The sequence below is a fragment of the Typopeltis vanoorti genome, chromosome 4, assembly GCF_054136105.1.
Source record: "Typopeltis vanoorti isolate ZY-2024b chromosome 4, IOZ_Tvanoo_1.0, whole genome shotgun sequence".
NCBI classification, from domain to species: Eukaryota; Metazoa; Arthropoda; class Arachnida; order Uropygi; family Thelyphonidae; genus Typopeltis; species Typopeltis vanoorti.
In genome coordinates this window covers 58487909-58510606 of record NC_143552.1, presented here as the reverse complement: position 1 = coordinate 58510606, position 22698 = coordinate 58487909, and positions in this window count along the sequence as shown.

Genomic DNA, 22698 nt, shown 5'->3' with positions numbered 1-22698 from the left:
TTAAGATGAGTGCTGATGTGTTATTCACTCATAAACCTTACATCGATAAAAGTGCAATCATACGGTCAAATTTGCGTGAATTTTGTAGCACTGGTTGCACGAACCACACCCAACCTAAATAGGTATGCGACGCCACTAATTTTGGTTGGGATCCACATTACGGTACTGATAATACTTTATTTGGCTGGAATTCAGATAATTCTTTGTAAACTTTTCTAAATTTCTGAGCTTCCTTTCAAAATGTGCTTGCACAAATCGAACCAAAATCAGATTCCTCTAATTTCATTAGTGCAAATTCGGTATTTCCAGTTCTATTGATAGCTAACACGAAAATTCTACTCCAACGATTCAGAATTGACCTTCTCACAGCAATGTTCAGTGCAGCCACCTAGAACTTTTATATTTATATATAAGTATTTGTGGTCAACAATCATCTAATCCAGTTACCTTTATTCAGATTTAAGGATACAGGTGGCTTTTATACCTCAACTGTGATTCTAATGTACTTCTAACTGCATGTCTCGACTATTCTGTCATTGTTCTACAACTGCGTAACTTTTTTTTTTTCAAATTACAACAGCAGAAAGCAAGAATATCTTCAGAAAAATTTTATTAGTGAAAATATTTCAGCAAAAAATTAAGACCATAGGTGTATTAGCATAACATTATTGCAAATATTTGCATTAATAAAAATTCTTTATTTTTATGAATCAGTCACAATTGCCATTAAAAACTGATTATCTTCAGTCATAACATCGAATGATATTTGTTTATAAGTAGGCTGACCATATTTCCTTGAAACAAAAATGGGACAGGAGTTATGTAATATTCTGTATTCATGAAAAAAGTAAGACAAAAAAAAAAGTTTTATTATATAAACATATTGAGCTTATTATTCTTCAATGACAGAACTCAATGTTTTGTATTTTACCATGAATACTTTTCCGATGAAGTGATCTTATGCAGCAAATTTCGGTCTTTCAATACCTATAAACTTCTCGCACTCCATGACAATTTTGTCTTACAACTAACATAGTCCTCATTGTCTCAACACTTAAATTTAGATTTCTCTTTAGACCACATACTGTTCATAACAAAATATTCTCTCAACAGGTGCTGTACTTCCTGGAAGACAAAGAATAAACTATAACACTACAAAAGTCTTGAAATGCTAGGCTCATTTCAGAAAAAAATCTGTACCCATCTATCAAATATAGAAATGATTTATTCCATGTATCCAACTACCTCACAATTATAGATTTTATAAGGGTGTACTGATCGAATACACGAGTTTCTTCTGTTTCTGTGAGTATGGTGAGTTCCTCGTTCAGTTTGTTCTGTACTTCTTTCCATTCAGGTGTCTCTCTTAGTAACACCCAAATGAAGTTCTCAGTGTTTTCTAAACTACACTTCCACTTGTTGACATATTCTAAGCTAGTTTCATAGAAATTCTCAACTACCTAAAAAAAACTTAGCCTCATTAATTTCTCCTGAATCTCGCACTAACATTTTCAGTTTTTTTTTTTTTTTTACATCAGTAGTTACAAACACTCCATTTTTTCTGGACTAAATTGTTTTCAATGTTCATGGCTGCTTCTGTAGCTAAAATGCATTACCTTTTTTCAAATTAATCTAATGCATGTTTGGAATGTAGACACTTGATCTCTTGCAAATGAAAACCACAAACAGGGATCTTCAAACAATTTTTGCAACAGGGCATTTTAAGCCCATGAAACATGCTTAAAATTCTGTCAATTGAACGACCCAAGGACAAAAATCTTTCATTTCCATGCTCTAACAACTTATTTAGCATAACTGTTTCCTGCAAAGGTCACAGAAGTTTTTCAGTTCTTCAACTCTGTGTATATACTGAATATCTGTATACTTTCACTGCAAAACATTCAATATCAGTCTGCCTCTTCAGTTCAGTTTCAAGTTTTTGCACACATTATTTTTGCCAAGTCTTTTGCAACCACCAAAATTGGTGTTTGTGTTATCTGCACACAAAGCAACAATTTTGTTTTGTAAGGCAAATCTGTCACTTACTTCCTTCAACATAGCACACGGTAAGTCGGATGTTTCACCAGGTAAGGAATAATGTCTATAATTTTGTCTTGAACACCAATCTGGCAAAGAGTACCGCACAACTATTGGAAAAAAGTTTGATGTCTTTTTTTTGTTTGTTTGTTTGATGCATCTAAACTGACAAGCTTTGTTTTATTCAAATCCTCTATTACTTTGTCCAATATGTATGGTGATAAAACGGTAATTATTGCTTTTGAATTGGTACGTGCTGAAGAAAATTTTGGTTCATAAATTTTATTTATCAATGTTGACAAGCAGTCATTTGCGCAAAACTTTGGCCGTGATGCACAGTATGATAAGCATCAAGAGCTTCACTTGCTGCAATTTTATCGCTTTCAATATCACCATCACGTCTCATCATAAACGAGCTGATGTTTCAACTGAAGCGTCTTTTCAGCATCCTTATGTTTCTTGCTACGTAGATGTTGGTTGATGTCGCTTCTGCCTCCATGAGTAGCAGAAAAATGGACATTACAAAGTTGGCATACCACTTTTGTTCCATCATTACACAGCTTGTCCAGTTTAATAAATTTTAATTCTTTCTAGAGATCGCCATTAAAACTGTGTCTGGACAATTCATCGTGCAAACCATTGATCGTTGAAAATGTTCTTCACTAGAAAATTGAAATGATATTGCATTGATACCGATATATGAAAAGTAAATGCATTACAAGATAAATTTCACAAAATATAATTTTATTATGTATCTATGTATTAGTCCGCACGGTTAGCCGAGTGGCTGGTTACTTCACAACCATATGCCTGGGAAAGGAGTGCCCTGGGTTCGATTTCATTCGCTGACATGAGGAGCTTAGGATCTTGGGTGAGAACTGCAGGGTTTTTCTCCCTAGTTGATATGGGATTTTTCCTACCACAAGCAGGCAAACTGGCCTTGAGAACGTAACGCTTCTATAGACACAAGATACACTGGGAGGTATAGGCCAACCACCCTCTTATAATGGTTGCAGTTATAAGGAATAGAAACCCTCGACACCATAAAGGTAAAAGAGGCATAGATCTATGTATTATTTATTTAGATTTTCATATTTTTTATTCTTATACAATGAAAGTTATATTTTATTGATTGGAGAGTTTCCTAATTTCTGTTTCGTCTTAAAATGGTATAAATATTCTTTCTTACCTTGATACTACAGATTCTGTTGATGGAATATTAATATTTACAAAATTATAACCACAACCGTTATACGAGGATAAGGTGGTTGGCTCTATGCTTCCCAATATATCCTATGTCTGTAGAAGCGTTCTTCTCAGGGCCGGTTTGCTATTTGCTTGCGGGAGGAAAAACCCTGCAATCCTCACCCAAGACCATCTAACTTGGCTATGTCTGAGAAAGATCCTACACTCCTCACGTCAGCGACGGGAATCGAACCCAGGACACTCCTTTCCCAGGCATATAGTTGTGAAGTAACCAGCCATTCTGCTAACTGCACGGACTAATACATAGATACATGATAAAATTATATTTTGAAATTTATCTTGCACTGCATTTACTTTTTATATATCAGCATCAATACAATTCATTTCAGTTTTCTAGCGAATAACATTTTCAGCAATAATAGTTCTTGCGATGAATTTTCTGCGAACCCATTAAAACTGCAGTTTCGCTTCTTTGACACTGCAAGGATAGACTTAAAGCTGTAAAAAATATGAAATTTAAACCACCGCCATTGAATAACAAAGCCACCGTTATCATAATGGGGAAAATAAAAACTAATGCTGCAGCAGAACTGATGCCACGTCTGAGACCCGCAAGTGTTGCCAACATATTTTTTTTTATTTTCTCTGAATAAATCACTGCAGACATATCGATATTTAGTATCGAACAATGTGACTATGGTTATACAAATTACTGGTATCCGTGATATTGATATAAGATTATAAGTTATGAATAATAATTTATGACTGACCAATATTAAAATATATTTATAGTTTTTATTAAAAACGGGACAGAGTTGATAATTTTTATTTAAATGACAGGACAGCAAGGAAATATAGAGGGGGAAAAAATGGTACTGTTCCATTGAAAACAATACATATGGTCAGCCTATTTGCAAGTAAAGAATAAGCCATGGACAAAAAAAAAAAATCATTCAAGAGGAAAAAATAAAAAGCTCAGCTGAATTTACACAAGTTGGAAGCAGATGTTAATGGGGGGGGAGAACTATATGGAGTTCTAAAGAATAGAAAAAACAAAGACCCAGGTTTTTTTTTTTTTTTTTTTTTTAATAAATGGGGATAGAAATCTTGTGACTACCGGAAGAGATTTCAGAGATTGTTAAATAAAGATGAAAGCCATAGCGAAATGAATTGGAATGAATTCAGTGGTAAGAGATAATAAGGAAATAAGTCTAGTAGAGGTTGAAGAAGCATTAAGGAAGATGAACAATGAAAAATCCCCTGTGATAGATGGTTTTTGCCTGAACTGATCAGAGCTTCTAGTAATACAGAGTTGGCATTGTTATGTGATATCTTTGGACTTATATGGAATAAGAAGGCAATACCTGATGAGCAGACCAAGGGGATTGTTATAATATATAAAGGAGGCTCAAGAACAGAGTGTAGTAATTACAGAGGAATGACACTAACACTATCACTGTGCAAAGATTTATGAAATCATAATGACAATAACAGACAAAACAGAGGAAGGTCAAGAGAAGAGCAATCACAACTGTTGATCTGATATTTGCTGTAAGAGAAACGAATGAAAGACACTGGGAATTGGAAAAAACTTGTGTATGGCATTTCTTGATTTGGAAAAAAAAAAAAAAAAAAAAGCCTTTCAATTTAACAGGAAATGTCAGGTAAAGTTTGGGGAAAAAATAGGCATAGAAAAAGAAGAAATAATGATAATAAATAATGTCTAAGAGCTGTGTGAAGAAGAAATTTGGTAATTCTGAGTGGTTTACACTTAAAAATAGACTACAACAAGGAAGTGTATGATCTCCACTGTTGTTCACTGTGGTGTTGAATGCTGTTGCTGTCCTAGATATGGTTAATGTGGTGATTTGGACATATTCAGAAGAGACTGAAGTTCTTCTGAACATGGAACTTCAAAGTGAAGTCCCACTTAAACTGTGTGGAAATATTGAACATATGAATACATATTAATAGCAGGAAGGGTGAGAGCATGGTTTTAAATCATGGAAATTTAAACATTAATGGTGTTAGATTCAATAGGCAAAATTTGAAGAGTAAGTGAAAACTTCAAATATCTGGAAAGTATACTTTTGATCTGCCAGATGCAGTGACGGGAGATGGACTAGAAAAACAACAGAGTAAAGACCCATGGATGGAGCAAGACAGAGGAAGACCGAGAAGGTGGAGGGATGAACTGAAACAAATTGCAGGAACGAGATGGATGGGAGAGGCAGAAAACCGAGTGATGTAGAAAATCATGGGGGGAGACTTCGTCCAGCAGTGGACAGAACAAAAAGGTTGAAGAAGAAGATACTTTATAGTGATGGAAGTTTAGACCAAGAGATGAGGATTTCATTAGGCCAAACTTCTTTTTTTTTTTTTTTAAATAGTGTAAGTAGTCTACTTTGGAACAGTGAAGTCCCACTTAGTGCAAACTTTTTTTTGCTCATTTTGACTTATGCAGCAGAGACACTAACAGAATACAAGCAATGGAAATGAAAGTTTTGAGAACAATGTTGCAAAAAACAAGGAAATACAGAATAAGAAATGTGGACATTAGGAATCATTTAGGACTAAAAAGCATTAAAGAAATGCTTATGAACTATTGCTTGAAGTGATTTGGATATCTCACGAGAATGAACTTTGAAAGAATACCAAGAGGAATGTATGAAATGAAATTTGAGGGGAGGAGACCAAGATTAAGGCCATAGAAAAGGTGGAGAGACAAGATAAGAGAAGATACTGGCACAGTGTTCATGAAGGAAGAATTCGGGAGAATAGAAAGAAATGGAGAGATTTGATCTGCCTGACCTGACAGTTTGTCTGAACAGTTGTTGCTAAAGAAGAATATTTTCACTTTTCTGTATCACAAAATCTCAATATCTTCAATTTTTGTGATATAAACAGCCATTACTAAGCTTCTTAAAAAAGCATTCAAAAAGTATTTTCTAATGTCATGTTATCTTCAATAGCCTATTTCAGAACAGTTTAGCTCTATTGTATTTTTCTCTGTGTATTCTAGGACACCTGCTGATTTATCCAAGAACTTTCAATATGATTTCTTCATTTCTAGGATTATTTCTTTGAATCCACCATGCTTTGCTGATAGAATCAATGTTTCCCTTCAGATTTTGTCACTGGGTTTCAAGGTTATGGGTTCTAGTTTTCAAAATTTTTCAATTTTTTGTTCGAATATTTGAATCTACAGTTCACCTACAAAAGCTGCTCGACTTTCATTTTAAAACTTTTGTATATTTTTTTTCAATATGATACTCTTTTTCATCTTACTCAATATCAAATGGTATATTACTTTCCATTTCATATTTCTCAATATTCTTATATCACCAATCAGTCTGAAAATATCATTTACAACAGTCATTAAGATTTTCAAATACAGTTGATTCTTATACATTTCATATCTTTAATCATCCATCATGTTTCATCTATCACTGGTGCCTCAACAACACAGTAGAAAGGAGAGGACATTTATCCTTCTGTTGGAAAAGACAAGTTCAATTCTCGTCTTTTTTCATTTGAAGGTGAGCTTGGCTGGCTTCATACACAGAGAAGTTTATTTCATCATCATATCAATTTTCTAATATGTACCTTCAATGTATGTACAGCATACCATGACAGCACTACATGATTAAGTTTACATTAATAATCTTCTATAAACAATTTTCCTCTAAATTAGTATATTACTTGTCAGCACTCTGATCTTCTAAAGCACTTCTGACTGAATCAATCCACCAAAATCGTAGCCTTCCTCTGAGTCTTTTTCTTGCCAGTTTGGCGTCAACCACCTGTTTTGCTAATATTTTCTCTCCCATTCTACTTAATACCATGCCATCACAGTTTACCTCTGCTCACAATAAAGGTAATATCTTAATTTTTAATATGATTTTGCCGTGATGTCATCTGTTCCGACTCCCAGTTTTCTCAGAAACTCATATCTGTGGTCTCTAATCTCTGTTCAAGTGTTTTATTTTAAACACATAAATACTGCCTAGTGTTTAGGCTATTTTCTCTTATTCTTTATAAATTTATTGAACTAGCCCCTTTACTAGAACTAGAACTTTACTTATTCTGTAATCTATTTATTTCCATATTTAATTTTTCTCCCAGAAAAACTGGTTTCTGACTCACAAAACAGACAAGTCAGCCAAAAAAAAAAAACAAGTACATTTCAACTAACAGATAAAAGTAAGTGTAGCATAGGCTACAGATATGGTGATAGATGGTGGACTATGCTGTGTAGATGGTAGATAGTGCAGTGTTGTGTAAGCCTCCTGCAATAAGCCCTCAGTCCATGGAAGTATCATGTAATGATAATCTAAATCCTTTTAGAGCGTTCTTCCAAAGTCTGAGAATTTAGGTATCAACGAGAGAGAGAGAGAGAGAGAAGAAAAGATACTACCTCTTAAAAAAAGTGGTCTTAAAATAAAAATAAAAAAACCTATATATTGAGAAAGCAAGCTTCCTTCAGTTTATATTCAACTATGGAAAATAAATCATTTTAAATTATTGCATCCTATTTTTTTTCCCCTACTTGGCTCATATGTTTTACACATTTTTTTAGATAGTATATCTGCAGTGAATATTCTGGTATCTAAGATCCAGTAGGAATTTTATTATTAAACATTATGTTTGTAGCATTTAGAATTGCTCTTGCAAATTATGCATAACTTGATCAATTAATTATAGTAGTTATTGTTGGTTTGTCTTATTCAAAGAATAAGTTAATACTTTATAACTTCAGAACAGTGATATGGAGTAAAACATATGTAAGACTAGTTGGAAATTGGTACTTTCGAATGGTTACTTGTTACTGTGCTCACTTTTTTTTTTTTTTTGCAAGAGCCTGCTATTAAGTTCTCAGAATTTTCAAATGTTTACTATCACAGCAAATTTTCCAATTTTATCACTGCATTTAGTTTTCAGCTGCTAGTAAATATTTCCTAGAATAATAATATTCTAAATATACAAGGTGTGTTAAAAAAAAGACCGAACTTTTTAAATAGCAACCCAACTAGCAGAGAGCATGCTGCAGCTACTGAGCACATCTAGCAGCAGGTTTTGACAACAAAACTACCATTTGTTCCATTCTGCTATGAACATTAGTTGTCAGGTTACATCCGCTGAAGTGAGCATGTGCAAGCTATTCGTTGGATTAGTGACAAAGACCTTGAAAAACAACGTTTTGCTGCAAACTTGTTTTCTCACTTTTCTCTGTAAATATTTTATAGAGACATTTCAATTGCTTAACCAAGCATACGGGGAGGACTGTATGAGTCGAACACAATGCCATGAGTGGTTTAAGAGTTTTAAAAGGGCAGAACTTTGGTCGGTGAAGATCCCAGGCCTGGACGACCTTTCCCATCAACAAACGACTGTGTCGAGAGAGTTTGTGCTGTGATTCATGGAAATCATCGTTTAACTGTCCAAGAAGCTGCTGACAAAGTGAACATCAGCATAGGACCTTGCCATCAAAATTTGACTGAAACACTTCAGATGCATCGCGTCAGTGCAAAATTCGTACCGTGTTTGATGATCAACGATCAGAAAGAACTATGTTGAAATCAGGCAGGAACCTGTTTGCCAATGCAAATTGTAATGAAAACTTTCTTAAGAACATAATTACAGGAGATGAAATGTGAATTTATGGCTATGATGTTGAAACCAAGATGCAATTGTTGCAGTGGGTTGGAAAAGGGTCTCCTTGACCAAAAAAGATACAGACGAGTCAGTCAAGGATCAAGGTGATGTTGGTTGTGTTTTTTGATTGGAAAGGCATTGTCTATTATAAATTTGTACCACATGGTCAGAGGGTTAACAAAGTTGTACCAGGAAGTTTTAGTGTATTTGAGGGATGCTGTGCACAGGACGAGGCCAGAATTGTGGGAAAACCAGACTTGGATGTTGCACCATGACAATGCACTAGCTCACACGTTGCTCCTAATCTGCAGTTACATGGCAAAACATCAGACATCCATTGTGCCACATCCACTCTATTCTCCAGACTTAGCCCCAGAAGACTTTTTCCTGTTTTCCCAAACTTAAAACCACTCTGAAAGGACGTTGTTTCCAAACCATACAGGAGATTCAGGAAAATGCATTCTAACAATGGAAGAAATGTTGGGAAAGGTGTATCGCCAGTAGAAGGGACTACTTTGAAGGGAACATCGCTTAAAATGTTGCAAAAGTTCGGTCTTTTTTGAACACACCTTGTATATAAATAAATATAAAAGAATGTACATGAATTCTTTCAATTTTTTTTTTTCAAATTGACTTTAAAAAAAAAAAAAAATTCAAACAATTAGTCAAACATATGGTTTTCCACATTTATACTTAACACCAAGGAAAGAAACTCAATTTTTAACTTCAATGGACTATAATGAAAAAAATTCAAATGTTTTTGATCCTAGCAACAAAATTCTGTAATGGGTAATGTTTGAGATTTTTTTTTTTTTTTTTTTTTTACATTTATAAAGAACTTAACAAGACAAAGTTTGGCTATGGTGATAACATTAAATATTTAAAGTATTAAGTTTATATTATAAAATATAATTTACAAAAGACTAATCACAAAGAAACACAGAATTAGTTACATTGGAATTAGACTGCTAGTTTAGCCAGACACTTTTGTTTCATTGAAATTAATTTAACTGACACCATTGTTCTTTCTGCTCACGCACACACACAGTTTTATTAATTCATCAGAAATGTGTGTTAGTTTGGGGAATAAAGAAGGATTAGCCATGCATTCAACTGTATTGTGAATTTTTGTGTGTAGAATTTGAGACGCTACTGAAACTTTCATTGATGCATACGCATACAAGGATCAACCAAGTTAGTAGGCAAAATACAATATTCTTCTTGACAGCTTCTCGATCCATGAGGAAGCAGTCAACCTCATGCCGCAATACAGCTGACTATTAATAAAGAAACACTACTATAACAAACATGCTCAAATTACCAGAAATTCAAAGTCAGCACTGCAAAAAATTCACTATAGCAAATTCACACTTGGCCAACCAGGCTGGCCAAGTGTGATAATTTTTCTTATTAACTATGTGGATGAGCTAAAGGAGTGATTTCTAAACATACAAGCAAAAAATGTATTAAACTTTTTTTTTTTGAAAACAAAAGAATCCTCAAGCATCATGGTCTTTCTGTTTAATTTTTACAAGGCATGTTTACAAACTAAGTTCCGATCATGCGTGATCGGAACTTAGTTTCAATCATGCATGCTGGTAACAGGAATGGGGATACGCTTATACAATAATGTTGCAGGAGTCAAGCATGCATAAAACAGTTATTTCTCAGTCTGTATTTATAAGTTCACCATCATATTGCAAAATGGGTAAGAAAATCAAAAATTCCACCAGTTGTTAGATACAGTGAGTGATAATATGTCATCATCATCATCATCATCAAATTCCTGCCATGTACCCTCAAGGGGGTGTACAGGATATGACAGTACTACATGAAAAAATTACATCATTACTAACTTCCTATCTACAATTTTCCTCCAAATCAGTCTGTTACTTGTCAAGACTCCAACATTATCAGATCTTATATTTCTATCGTCTAAGGCACTTTGTACCGTATCAATCCACCTATATCTTGGTCTTCCTCTGGGTTGTTTTCCTGCCAGCCTGGCAGAGAACACTTGTTTTGCTAATCTTTCCTCGCCCATTCTGTTTAAGTGACCATACCACCTGAGATTAGCTCTGCTAACGCATTCCTGGATGCTGACAATGTCAAGTTCTTTCCTAATATCCTCGTTTTTAATATGATATTGCCATTGATGCCATTCTGTTCATGCCTCTAATCTTTCTCAGGACTCTCATATCTGCGGTCTCTAGTCTTTGGTCAAGTGCTTCACTTCTGACCCAGCTCTCAGATCCATAAGTTAAAATTGGTTTGAACACTATCTTGTATACAGCTAATTTAGTGTTCTAACTAATATCTCTCTTATTCCATATGAATTTATTCAATTGACTGCCTACCATACCAGCTTTGTTGATTCTGTTGTCTATTTCCACATTTAATTTACCATCTTCAGTAAAAATCTTGCCTATGTAGCTGAAATGTTTTACTTGTTCCACAGGTTCCCCGTTCACAAAACAGTTGACATTTTCAACAATTCTACCTATTTTCATTGTCTGTGTCTTTTTAATGCTGATCTTCATACCATATCTATTACAACAGTTATCCAATTTAGTCAGGGAATCTTGCAAACTTGTAGTGGATTTATTCAGAAGTATAACATCGTCTGCATAAGGCAAAGAGCTGACATTAACATCTCCAATTTTGATATCATGTTTAATACCACTTTCCTTCATAATGTGATTCTTATAGATAATAAATAACAGAGGGGATAATGTACATCCTTGTCTCACACCAGATTTAACACTAAACCACCTTCCTGTACATCCTTCAATTCTAACTGCTGACTTACAACTCAAATAAAGACTAAGTATTGCTTGATATAATGCCCCATTGACACCATATAACCGTAGCATTTGGAATAGCTTCTCTCTAGGCACCTTGTCTTTTGCCTTTTCAAGATCTAGAAAACTTAAATATAGATCTTTGTTATATTCCCATGATTTCTCAACTATCAGTTGTAAAGTGAAAATACGATCTTGACAACGGAGTTTGGCTTGAATCCAGCTTGTTCTTCAAGCTTTTCTTCCACAATTCTTCTCAACCGTTTCTCAAGTATACTTGCACAAATCTTACCAGGAACACTCAGTAATGAAATACCTCTGGAATTCTCACATTCAGTTTTATTTCCATGATTTATATATGGGTACTATGAGAGCTCTACTCCAATCATCGGGAATTCGTCCCTCTGTCCAGGCTTTCTGAACTATGCAGTGCAGCCACTGTAAGACTTTTATACCACCATACTTCAGCATTTCTGGTCGAATATCATCTACTCCTGCTGTCTTTCCACATTTCAAGCCTTTGATGGCTTTTTCTACTTCAAGTATGGATATGTATTCCTGACTGTATGCCTGTAGAGTGTTTTTTACCACTGTGCTATCACTGCTTGTTTCATTTGGCAATTTTTCAAAGTAATTACGCCATACTTCAAGGATATCTTTTTCTCCCATTTTCATGTCGCCTTTATCATCTCTAACTCCTTTTACAGCACTCTTTCCTCCATTTCTAAGCTTCTTCAACAACCTCCAGAATATCTTACCACCTTCTTGATATTTATTTTCTATGTTCATGCCAAAGTCCTCCCATGACTTTCGTTTAGGTAGTTTTGCACAGTGTTTAGCTTTCTTACATTTGTCTCTGTATTCTCTAAGAGCACAAGCTGACTTACTTGCCAGGAACTTTTGATATGCTTTCTTCTTTTCCTTCACTGCCTCTTTAACTTCCTATGTCCACCATGAAGTTCTGATTTTTCTATCCTTGCAGACAACCTCACCACATGCCTCTCTGGCTGAATCAATTAGGGTTTTCTTCAAGGCTTGCCACTAAATTTCCAAGGTTTGGTTCCTGTTCTCAAACTCTTTCATTTTTTTTTTTTTTCAATAATCTTTGTGCATTTTAGTCTACAGTTCACATCTGAGAGCTGCTCAACTTTTATTCGCTTTAAAACTTTCTTACATGTTATTATTTCCAATATGAAATTCAATTTTATCCTGCTCAAGACTAAATAGTGATCGCTTCCAATTTCAAATCCTCTGTACACTCTGGTGTCCATCACCAGGGAGAAAACATCACTATCAACAATAACATAGTCATAATAATTAAGGGAATACAAATCCCTTGTTGTTCAACTGCCAGTAAGCAAAACTCGAAGATCGAGAACTACGAATCTATGAGTTTCACATATATACCGAAAAACTATCGGCGAATCCAAGTGACACCAAGGCAACTTGAAGCAAAGGTGGAGCAAGCTCCCTCACTATCCTTGATATTTTCTCATAATGTAAAAACACAGCCCCCAGGGGATGTAAAACTGTAATTACATTATGAGGAGAGGTCACTACCCAGACCCGTTTCAACCTTTTTTCAGGTCTCATCAGAAACACCCCCTAGGGGCTGTGTTTTTACATTATGAGAAAATTTTAAGGATAGTGGGGGATCTTGCTCCACCTTTGCTACAAGTTGCCTTGGTGTCACTTGGATTCGCCGATAGTTTTTCGGTATACATGTGAAACTCATAGATTCGTAGTTCTCGATCTTCGAGTTTTGCTTACTGGCAGTTGAACAACAAGGGATTTGTATCCCCTTAATTATTATTAAGGATGCCAGAAAAATAGCCGTTTGGATTTCAATTTATGAAATAACATAGTTAATGAGACTTTTCTTATTCTTTGCCTCTTCTCTCCATGTGAATTTGTGCACATTTTTATGTTGGAACATGGTGTTAGTAATAACCAGTCCATGTCCTGAGCAGAAATCCAACAGGTATTTACCATTATTATTATTAGCTTTGCTCTTTTCTCCAAATTTTCCCAAAATATTTTTGTATGTCTGACAATCATTTCCTACTCTGCTATTTAGATCCCCAACAAGGAACAACTTTTTCTTTCTCATTGTGTCAGTTGCTTTTTTCTAAAGCATCAAAAAATTCCTCCACTTCTGCCTTAGTAGAACCTTCTGTGGGACCACAGGCACAAATAGTCTCATTGTTCAATTCCCCATTCTGATATTTGCCCACATCACTCTACTTGAGACTGCCTGCCATTCAAGAAGATTAGCCTCGTATTTTGTCTTGAATACTATGGCTACTCCTTTTCCTTGATTGTCATTTCCTGAATATAACATTTTGTATTTACTGCTCAAAAAGATCTCACCAGTTTTTGTCTTTTTTGTTTCAGTCACCCCTATTATGTCGATCTGGTACTTATCTAATTCTTCAGCTAGCTCCATTTCTTTGCCATTCAGGCTTCCTATGTTGATACTACCGATCTTTAACTCTGGTGATGTTGAGTTGGGGTGTGCTCTCAGATTTGTTCCAGTAGCTGACTTTTTGCTGTTCACCCTGGTTTCCTGGCGAAAACACGGGACCTTGTTTAACCGGGCGACGCCCCAGCTGGCATGAAATTTTGTCATGTTGTAGCATCATTTTATATTTTGGTTTAAGCCAATAAGAATACAATTTGGTTGGCTAAATCCCAAATTGCCCATCCTTGTTTGTTCAGTATCCAGGTAGATATCCAACAGGGTGCACCACGAGAAAGTGATGATTGGACATTAGGTCAGAAGCCTTGGTTGGTTCTCTGCATTCCTTTAAAGGCTATGTAGAGGTCTCCTCTCAGTTATACAGCTTTGACCCTTAAGCACCCCTTAGGCACAGTATTCAGTGATGTTAAATTAAATATGGAAATAGACAGCAGAATTAGAAAGGCTGGTATGGTAGGAAGTCAAGCGAATAAATTTATATGAAATAAGAGAAAATTAGTCAAAACACTGAACTACCTTTATACAAGACAGTGTTCAAACCGATTTTAACTTATGGATTCGAATACTGAAGTAGAAATAAAACACTCGATTAAAGACTGGAGACCACAGAATGAGAGTTCTGAGAAAGATTAGTGGAGTGAACAGATGGTATCAATGGCAATGTCATATTAGAAATAAGGATATGAAGAAAGAACTTAACATTGTTAGCAAATATGTTAACAGCAGTAATCTCAGATGGTATGGTTACTTGAAGAGAATGAGAGAGAGAGAGGAAAGGTTAGCAAAACAAGTGTTCCTTACCTGGATGATAGTAAAAAGGCCAAGAGGTAGGGTGAGTAGATACAGTAAAGTATCTAAGAAGAGAGAAATAAAAGATCAGGTAATATTAGTCTTGACATAGCAGATTAATTTGGAGGAAAGTTGTCAATGGGAAATTAGTAATGATGTAACTATTTCATGTAGTACTATCATAATATTCTTTACAACTCGAGGGATACATATGAGAAATTTGATGATTATGATAGTGGATATTAAAACTTGTAAGTTGAGAAAGAAATATTTTCTCAAAATATTTCTGCACACTGATTCTAAGCTGTTTTTCAATTGTGCTCTGAATTGTCACTCTGTCATATCACATCACTGGCCTATTCCATCTGATGTTTTGAAACCAATCAAACTGAACACCTAAGGGTTTTATTTTATTGAGTTTTCATGATACCGAACGTTTTGACATTTATAATAGAAGAAATTGACTTTGGGGTGCTTAAGGGTCAAAGCTGTATAACTGAGAGGAGACCTCCACATAGCCTTTAAAGTAATGCGGAGAACCGACTAGGGCTTCTGACCTAATGTCCAATCCTCACCTTCTCGTGGTGCACCCTGTTGGGTATCTACTTTGATACTGAACGAACGAGGATGGGCTGGCAATTTGGGATTTAGCCGATCAAATTGTATTCTTATTGGTTAAATCAAAATAAAAAATGATGGTACAACATGACAAAATTTCATGCCGGCTGGGGCGTCGCCCGGTTAAACAAGGCCCCCGTTGTTTTCGCCAGGGAACCAGGGCGAACAGCGAAAAGTCAGCTACTGGAACAAATATGAAAACAAACCCCAACTCAACATCACCAGAGTTAAAGATCGGTACTATCAATGTAAGAAGCCTGAATGGCAAAGAAATGGAGCTAGCTGAGGAATTAGATAAGAACCAGATCGACATAATAGGGGTGACTGAAACAAAAAAGACCAAAACTGGTGAGGTCTTTCTGAGCAATAAATACAAAATGTTATATTCAGGCAATGACAATCAAGGAAAAGAAGGAGTAGCCATAGTATTCAACACAAAATACGAGGCTAATCTTCTTGAATGGCAGTCGGTCTCAAGTAGAGTAATGTGGGCAAATATGAGAATGGGGAACTGGACAATGAGACTTATTTGTGCCTATGGTCCCACAGAAGGTTCTACTAAGGTAGAAGTAGAGGAATTTTTTTGAGGCTTTAGAAAAAGCAACTGACACAATGAAAAAGGAAAAGTTGGTCCTTGTTGGGGATCTAAATAGTAGAGTAGGAAATGATTGTGAGACATACAAAAATATTTTGGGAAAATTTGGAGAAAAGAGCAAAGCTAATAATAATGGCAAATATCTGTTGGATTTCTGCTCAGGACATGGACTGGTTATTACTAACACCATGTTCCAACATAAAAATGTGCACAAATTCACATGGAGAGAAGAGGCTAGGAATAAGAAAAGTCTCATTGACTATGTTATTGTTGATAGTGATGTTTTCTCCCTGGTGCAGGACACCCGAGTGTACAGAGGATTTGAAATTGGAAGTGATCACTATTTAGTCTTGAGCAGGATAAAATTGAATTTCATATTGAAAAGAATAACATGTAAGAAAGTTTTAAAGCGAATAAAAGTTGAGCAGCTCTCAGATGTGAACTGTAGACTAAAATACAGAAATATTATTGAAAAGAAAATGAAAGAGTTTGAGAACAGGAATCAAACCTTGGAGATTCAGTGGCAAACTCTGAAGGAAACATTGATTGATTCTGCCAGAGAGGCATGTGGTGAGGTTGTGTGCAAGGATAAAAAAATCAGAACTCCCTGGTGGACACAGGAAGTTAAAGAGGCAGTGAAGGAAAAGAAGAAAGCATATCAAAAGTTCCTGGCAAATAAGTCAGCTTTTACTCTTACAGAATACAGAGACAAATGTAAGAAAGCTAAACAGTGTGTAAAACTGGCTAAACAAAAGTCATGGGAGGACTTTGGCAAGAATATAGAAAATAAATATCAAGAAGGTGGCAAAATATTCTGGAGGTTGTTGAAGAAGCTTAGGAATGGAGGAAAGTGTGCTGTAAAAGGAATTAGAGATGATAAAGGTGAAATGAAAACAGGAGAAAAAGATATCCTTGAAGTATGGAGTAATTACTTTGAAAAACTGCTAAATGAAACAAGCAGTGATGACAGCACAGTGGTAAAAAACACTGACCAGGCATGCAGTCAGGAATACATATCAATACTTGAAGTAGAAAAAGCCATCAAAGGCTTGAAATGTGGAAAGGCAGCAGGAGTAGATGATATTCGACCAGAAATGCTGAAGTATGGTGGTATAAGAGTCTTACAGTGGCTGCACTGCATAGTTCAGAAAGCCTGGACAGAGGGACGAATTCCCGATGATTGGAGTAAAGCTCTCATAGTACCCATATATAAAAAGGGAAATAAGACTGAATGTGAGAATTACAGAGGTATTTCCCTACTGAGTGTTCCCGGCAAGATCTATGCAAGTATACTTGAGAAACGGTTGAGAAGAATTGTGGAAGAAAAGCTTGGTGAAGAACAAGCTGGATTCAGGCCAAATAGAGGCTGTCAGGATCAGATCTTCACTTTACGACAAATAGTCGAGAAAGCATGGGAATATAACAAAGATCTGTATTTAAGTTTTGTCGATTTGGAAAAGGCATATGACAAGGTGCCAAGAGAGAAGCTATTCAATACGCTGCAGTTATATGGTGTCAATGGGGCATTATATCAAGCAATACTTAGTCTTTATTTGAGTTGTGAGTCAGCAGTTAGAATTGAAGGAAGTTCAGGAAGATGGTTTAATGTTAAATCTGGTGTGAGACAAGGATGTACATTATCCCCTCTGTTATTCATTATCTATATGGATCACATTATGAAGGAATGTGGTATTAAACCTGATATCAAAATTGGAGATGTTAATGTCAGCTCTTTGCTTTATGCGGATGATGTTATACTTCTAAATAAATCCGCTACAAGTCTGCAAGATTCTCTGACTAAATTGAATAGCTGTTGTAATAGATATGGTATGAAGGTCAGCAATAAAAAGACAAAGACAATGAAAATAGGCAGAATCATTGAAAATGTCAACTGTGTTGTGAATGGAGAACCTGTGGAACAAGTAAAACATTTCAGCTACTTAGGCACAATTTTTACTGAAGATGGTAAACTAAATATAGAAATAGACAACAGAATCAGCAAAGCTGGTATCGTGGGAAGTCAATTGAATAAATTCATATGGAATAAGAGAGAAATTAGTCGGAACACTAAATTAGCTGTATACAAGACTGTGTTCAAACCAATTTTAACTTATGGATCTGAGAACTGGGTCAGAAGTAAAACACTTGACCAAAGACTAGAGACCGCAGATATGAGAGTCCTGAGAAAGATTAGAGGCGTGAACAGATGGCATCAATGGCAATATCATATTAAAAATGAGGATATTAGGAAAGAACTTGACATTGTCAGCATCCAGGAATGCATTAGCAGAGCTAATCTCAGATGGTATGGTCACTTAAATAGAATGGGAGAGGAAAGATTAGCAAAACAAGTGTTCTCTGCCAGGTTGGCAGGAAAACGACCCAGAGGAAGACCAAGATATAGGTGGATTGATACGGTACAAAGTGCCTTAGATGATAGAAATATAAGATCTGATAATGTTGGAGTCTTGACAAGTAACAGACTGATTTGGAGGAAAATTGTAGATAGGAAGTTAGTAATGATGTAATTTTTTCATGTAGTACTGTCATATCCTGTACACCCCTTGAGGGTACATGGCAGGAATTTGATGATGATGAAATTGACTTTTTCCTCCTCATTCAAGACATGTTAATAGTCAAAACTAGTGAAAATCATTATCATTAATAAAAGTTAATCAATGGTCTTGTATCGCTTATAAAAATGCATGAATTTTTTCTTCACAGACTGAAACACATTAATATATATTGGGTTCCCCCCCCCCCTCCCCCCACACACTTGGTTAGACTATAATAAATTTAGTTTAATCCTTTATCTAAGTATAAGCAAACTATGTTTGCACCTGAAGTATCGTCAGGACTGAGGCAACTTATGGTAAAGGTGGACCAAGCTCTCATCACTCCTTGTCTTAGTATCTCCCATAATGCAAAACACATTTCCTTGCGGACATATATAATACTATGCATTAAGGGTAGGGCCACTACCCAGACCGGTTTCGACCTTTATTGAAGTCTCATCAGTGGGAGCCAGACCCAGAGTTGATGATACCAAGGTGGAAGTGATGGAGAAGTCATCTTTATCTATACAAGTTGCCAAAAGGTGTCTCACCTTATTATTAAATTATTTTGGATTTAGAGAAAGATGTTGGCAGATTGTTTTTTCCCACTTGGTTAGATCTTTCTCTAAATCCAGAGTAATTTAATAATAAGGTGAGACACCTTCTGGCAATTCGTATAAGTAAAGATGACTTCTCCATTGCTTCTACCTTGGTATCATCACCTCTGCATCTGGAGCTCCCACTGACAAGACCTCAATAAAGGTCGAAACCTTTATTGAGGTCGTGGTAGTGGCCCTTCCCTTAATGCATAGAATTATACATGTCCACAAGGAAATGTGTTTTGCATTATGGGAGATACTAAGACAAGGAGTGATGAGAGCTTGGTCCACCTTTACCACAAATTGCCTCAGTTCTGAAGATACTTCACGTGCAAACTTAGTTTGCTTACACTTAGATAAAGGATTAAACTAAATTTATTACACTAATATATAAGTAGCTAACATATCTGTTTGTACATTTGCAAAAATTAGCCACAGCATTCAGGCAATCATGGTTGACTACACCAAAGCTAAGATCTGATTAGTGAAATACTTGCCTGACTGGTGAGCCAATCCAAAAATTTAAGTCTCCACCCCTGATTCTAACTGAGTCAAGATTTTTTTTTTTTTAATCAACTTTAAGATTTAATTAGAAAGGATGTATCAATTAATTTGTTTCATATCTATGTTATTCTAACATTATTTCAATGGACACCTTGCATCCACATATTTACAGACATGTTAAAACATCAAGGCCAATTCAGTGGTTAAGCCTGAGTTGAAGATTAAATGAAGTTTATGCATCATATAATCTCGATATAAGCCTAATGGAATTCAGTAACAAGGACCAGCTACATCTGGATGCAACACTATATAACAAATGAACATGGTAGATATTTTCTAATACACAGCATTAAAAAAGTAAAGATAATTACATATCTTTCTCAGGATGCACAGATCCAGTTACAGGTGAAAGGTTCATGCTTTCATCCACTTATGTGGAAAACAATTTTACCCAAGCATGTTAAAAATAAACTGCTGATACTGAAAAGAAACAAAGGAGTGAAACTAAACACATATATGTTCATTTTTTTTTTCCACCAGGAGATTTTACAGACATGTTTAAATAAATAAACAAGCTTTCACAGTGCTCACACGTATGTTCTGATGAACTAGAATGTGCAAGTTATGGCGAGGGGAAAGATCCTTATGAAAACTGTTGTATGTCTATTTACATCACTTGTTTGAATTTTTCTGATAATCTGTAAATCACAATAAGTCAAGCTCTGGTGCAATACCCTGAAAGTATCTTTATAGTAATTAAAGATGTTAATATGGATAACTACCGTATTTGCCGGCGTATAAGACGCACTTTTTTCCTTTGAAAATAGATCTGAAAAACAGGGTGCGTCTTATACGCCGATACTCAGTTTTTTATTATTTTCATTTCTGGAAATTTTCTCTGTTCCGAGTTATGCAATTTCTTTATTGATTCCTTGTGGTATGTGTGAGAGCATTCTAGTTATGTAGAGCAGTGTTTCTCAAACTTCAGACATCAGTGTTCATATGATTGGTGCAGTATTAACAAAAGATCGTGCTAATAAATGACGAAGACAAGCCAACAGTTGAGTTGAAATGCTAATTCTCTTCAATCGAATTCCTTATATAATATCTGAAACACATTCACTATATATTTCTTCGTTTTAACACATTCACTCAAACAAAATCATATGTTGCACCAGCAACATATGGTTTTGCTTGAGTCATACAGCATTTTCTGTGGGAGGGGAACATGCGATTCATTAGTTAGTGCCGTTTTTATCCCAGTTGTCTCTAATTGCACTGTTTGTTGAGAAACATATTGCACAGCCTGAAGATGTCTCTGTACCTTATTCAGTGATACAATAGGAACGTTTTATGATCTCGAACTTCACAGACACATTGAATTTTATTCTATGCATTAATGATGCATAGCCGAAAATTGCCACGAACCCCCTGAAGACCTTTCACATACCCCCGGGATACGCGTACCACACTTTGAGAAACACTGACGTAGAGGTCAGTGGATGTGCATGCGCTGTCACCGATGATCACAGCTATTTCCTGTTCGTTTAAACTTTTCAATTGTTGTCGCAGTTGTGAACAGTGATAAATTTCTGCCCTTAAATTTTCTCTAAATTTCTTGGCAAATTATGGCTGAAAAACGTCAGCATTGTTACAATATTGTATACAAGCTACGTGTGATTGCGTATGCTAAAGAACATGGAAACAGGGCTGCAGAGAGGCATTTCGGACTACCCCCAACTGAGTAAATGATAAGAACTTGGCGGAATCAGGAAGAGGATTTAAAAAAAGCAACTCACAGTAAACATAACCTACAAAGCGGAACTGCAAAATGGCCAGAACTTGAGGCAGAACTGAATACTTGGATTTTAGACCACAGAAAAGCAGGACTTTCAGTGTCTACAAAAATGATTATTCATCAAGCGAAAGCAATAGCCACTAACAGAGGGATCGCCAACTTTACTGGATCAACATCATGGTGCTCAAGATTCATGAAGAGAAACCAGCTATGTATGCGGACTAAAACAAAAATATCACAAAAGATGCCAGCTGAATATGAAGAAAAAATGATTGAATTTCATTGATTCGTCATTAACGCAAGGAACGAGAAAATTTTGAACTTGCGCAGATAGGAAACATGGACGAGGTCCGCTGACTATTGATATGCCCTCAAACAAAACTGTAGATTCCAGGGGCACAAAAAGTGTTACTATTATAACTTCGGGGCACGAAAAAAACTCACTACATGGTTGTTTTATCCTGCTGTGCTGATGGGGCAAAATTGCCATCACTATTGATTTTTGAAAGGAAGACACTACCCAAAGAAAAACTGTTTAAAGGAGTGTTTGTACATGTTCACGCAAAAGGCTGGATGGATGGAGGAGGAATGAAGTTATGGATAGATAAAATTTGGTCTAGGCACCCTGGTAGACTGTTGAAGCCTGGCATGCTAGTATGGGATCAGTTTCATTCTCACAGAACAGACGATGTTACAAATAAACTCAAGGAATTGAAAACTCAGTTAGCTGTAATTCCAGGAGGTCTAACTAGTCAGTTTCAACCTTTAGATGTCTGTATTAATAAACCATTTAAGGGATTTATGAAGGAGAAGTGGAACAGCTGGATGCATTCTTCAGATTTTGAGGTTACGCCATCAGGAAGAAGGAAGAGGCCTAGCATTTCGCAAGTTTGTGAGTGGGTCAAAGCTTCATGGGATGCTGTGAAAACTGAGACAGTGGTTAAATCATTTAAGAAGTGTGGAATTAGTAATGCACTGGATGGTATAGAGGACAATTTGTTGTATGAGGACTCAGATTCTGATTTAGAAGAGGTTTCAAGTGTCTCTTCATTTAACTCTGGA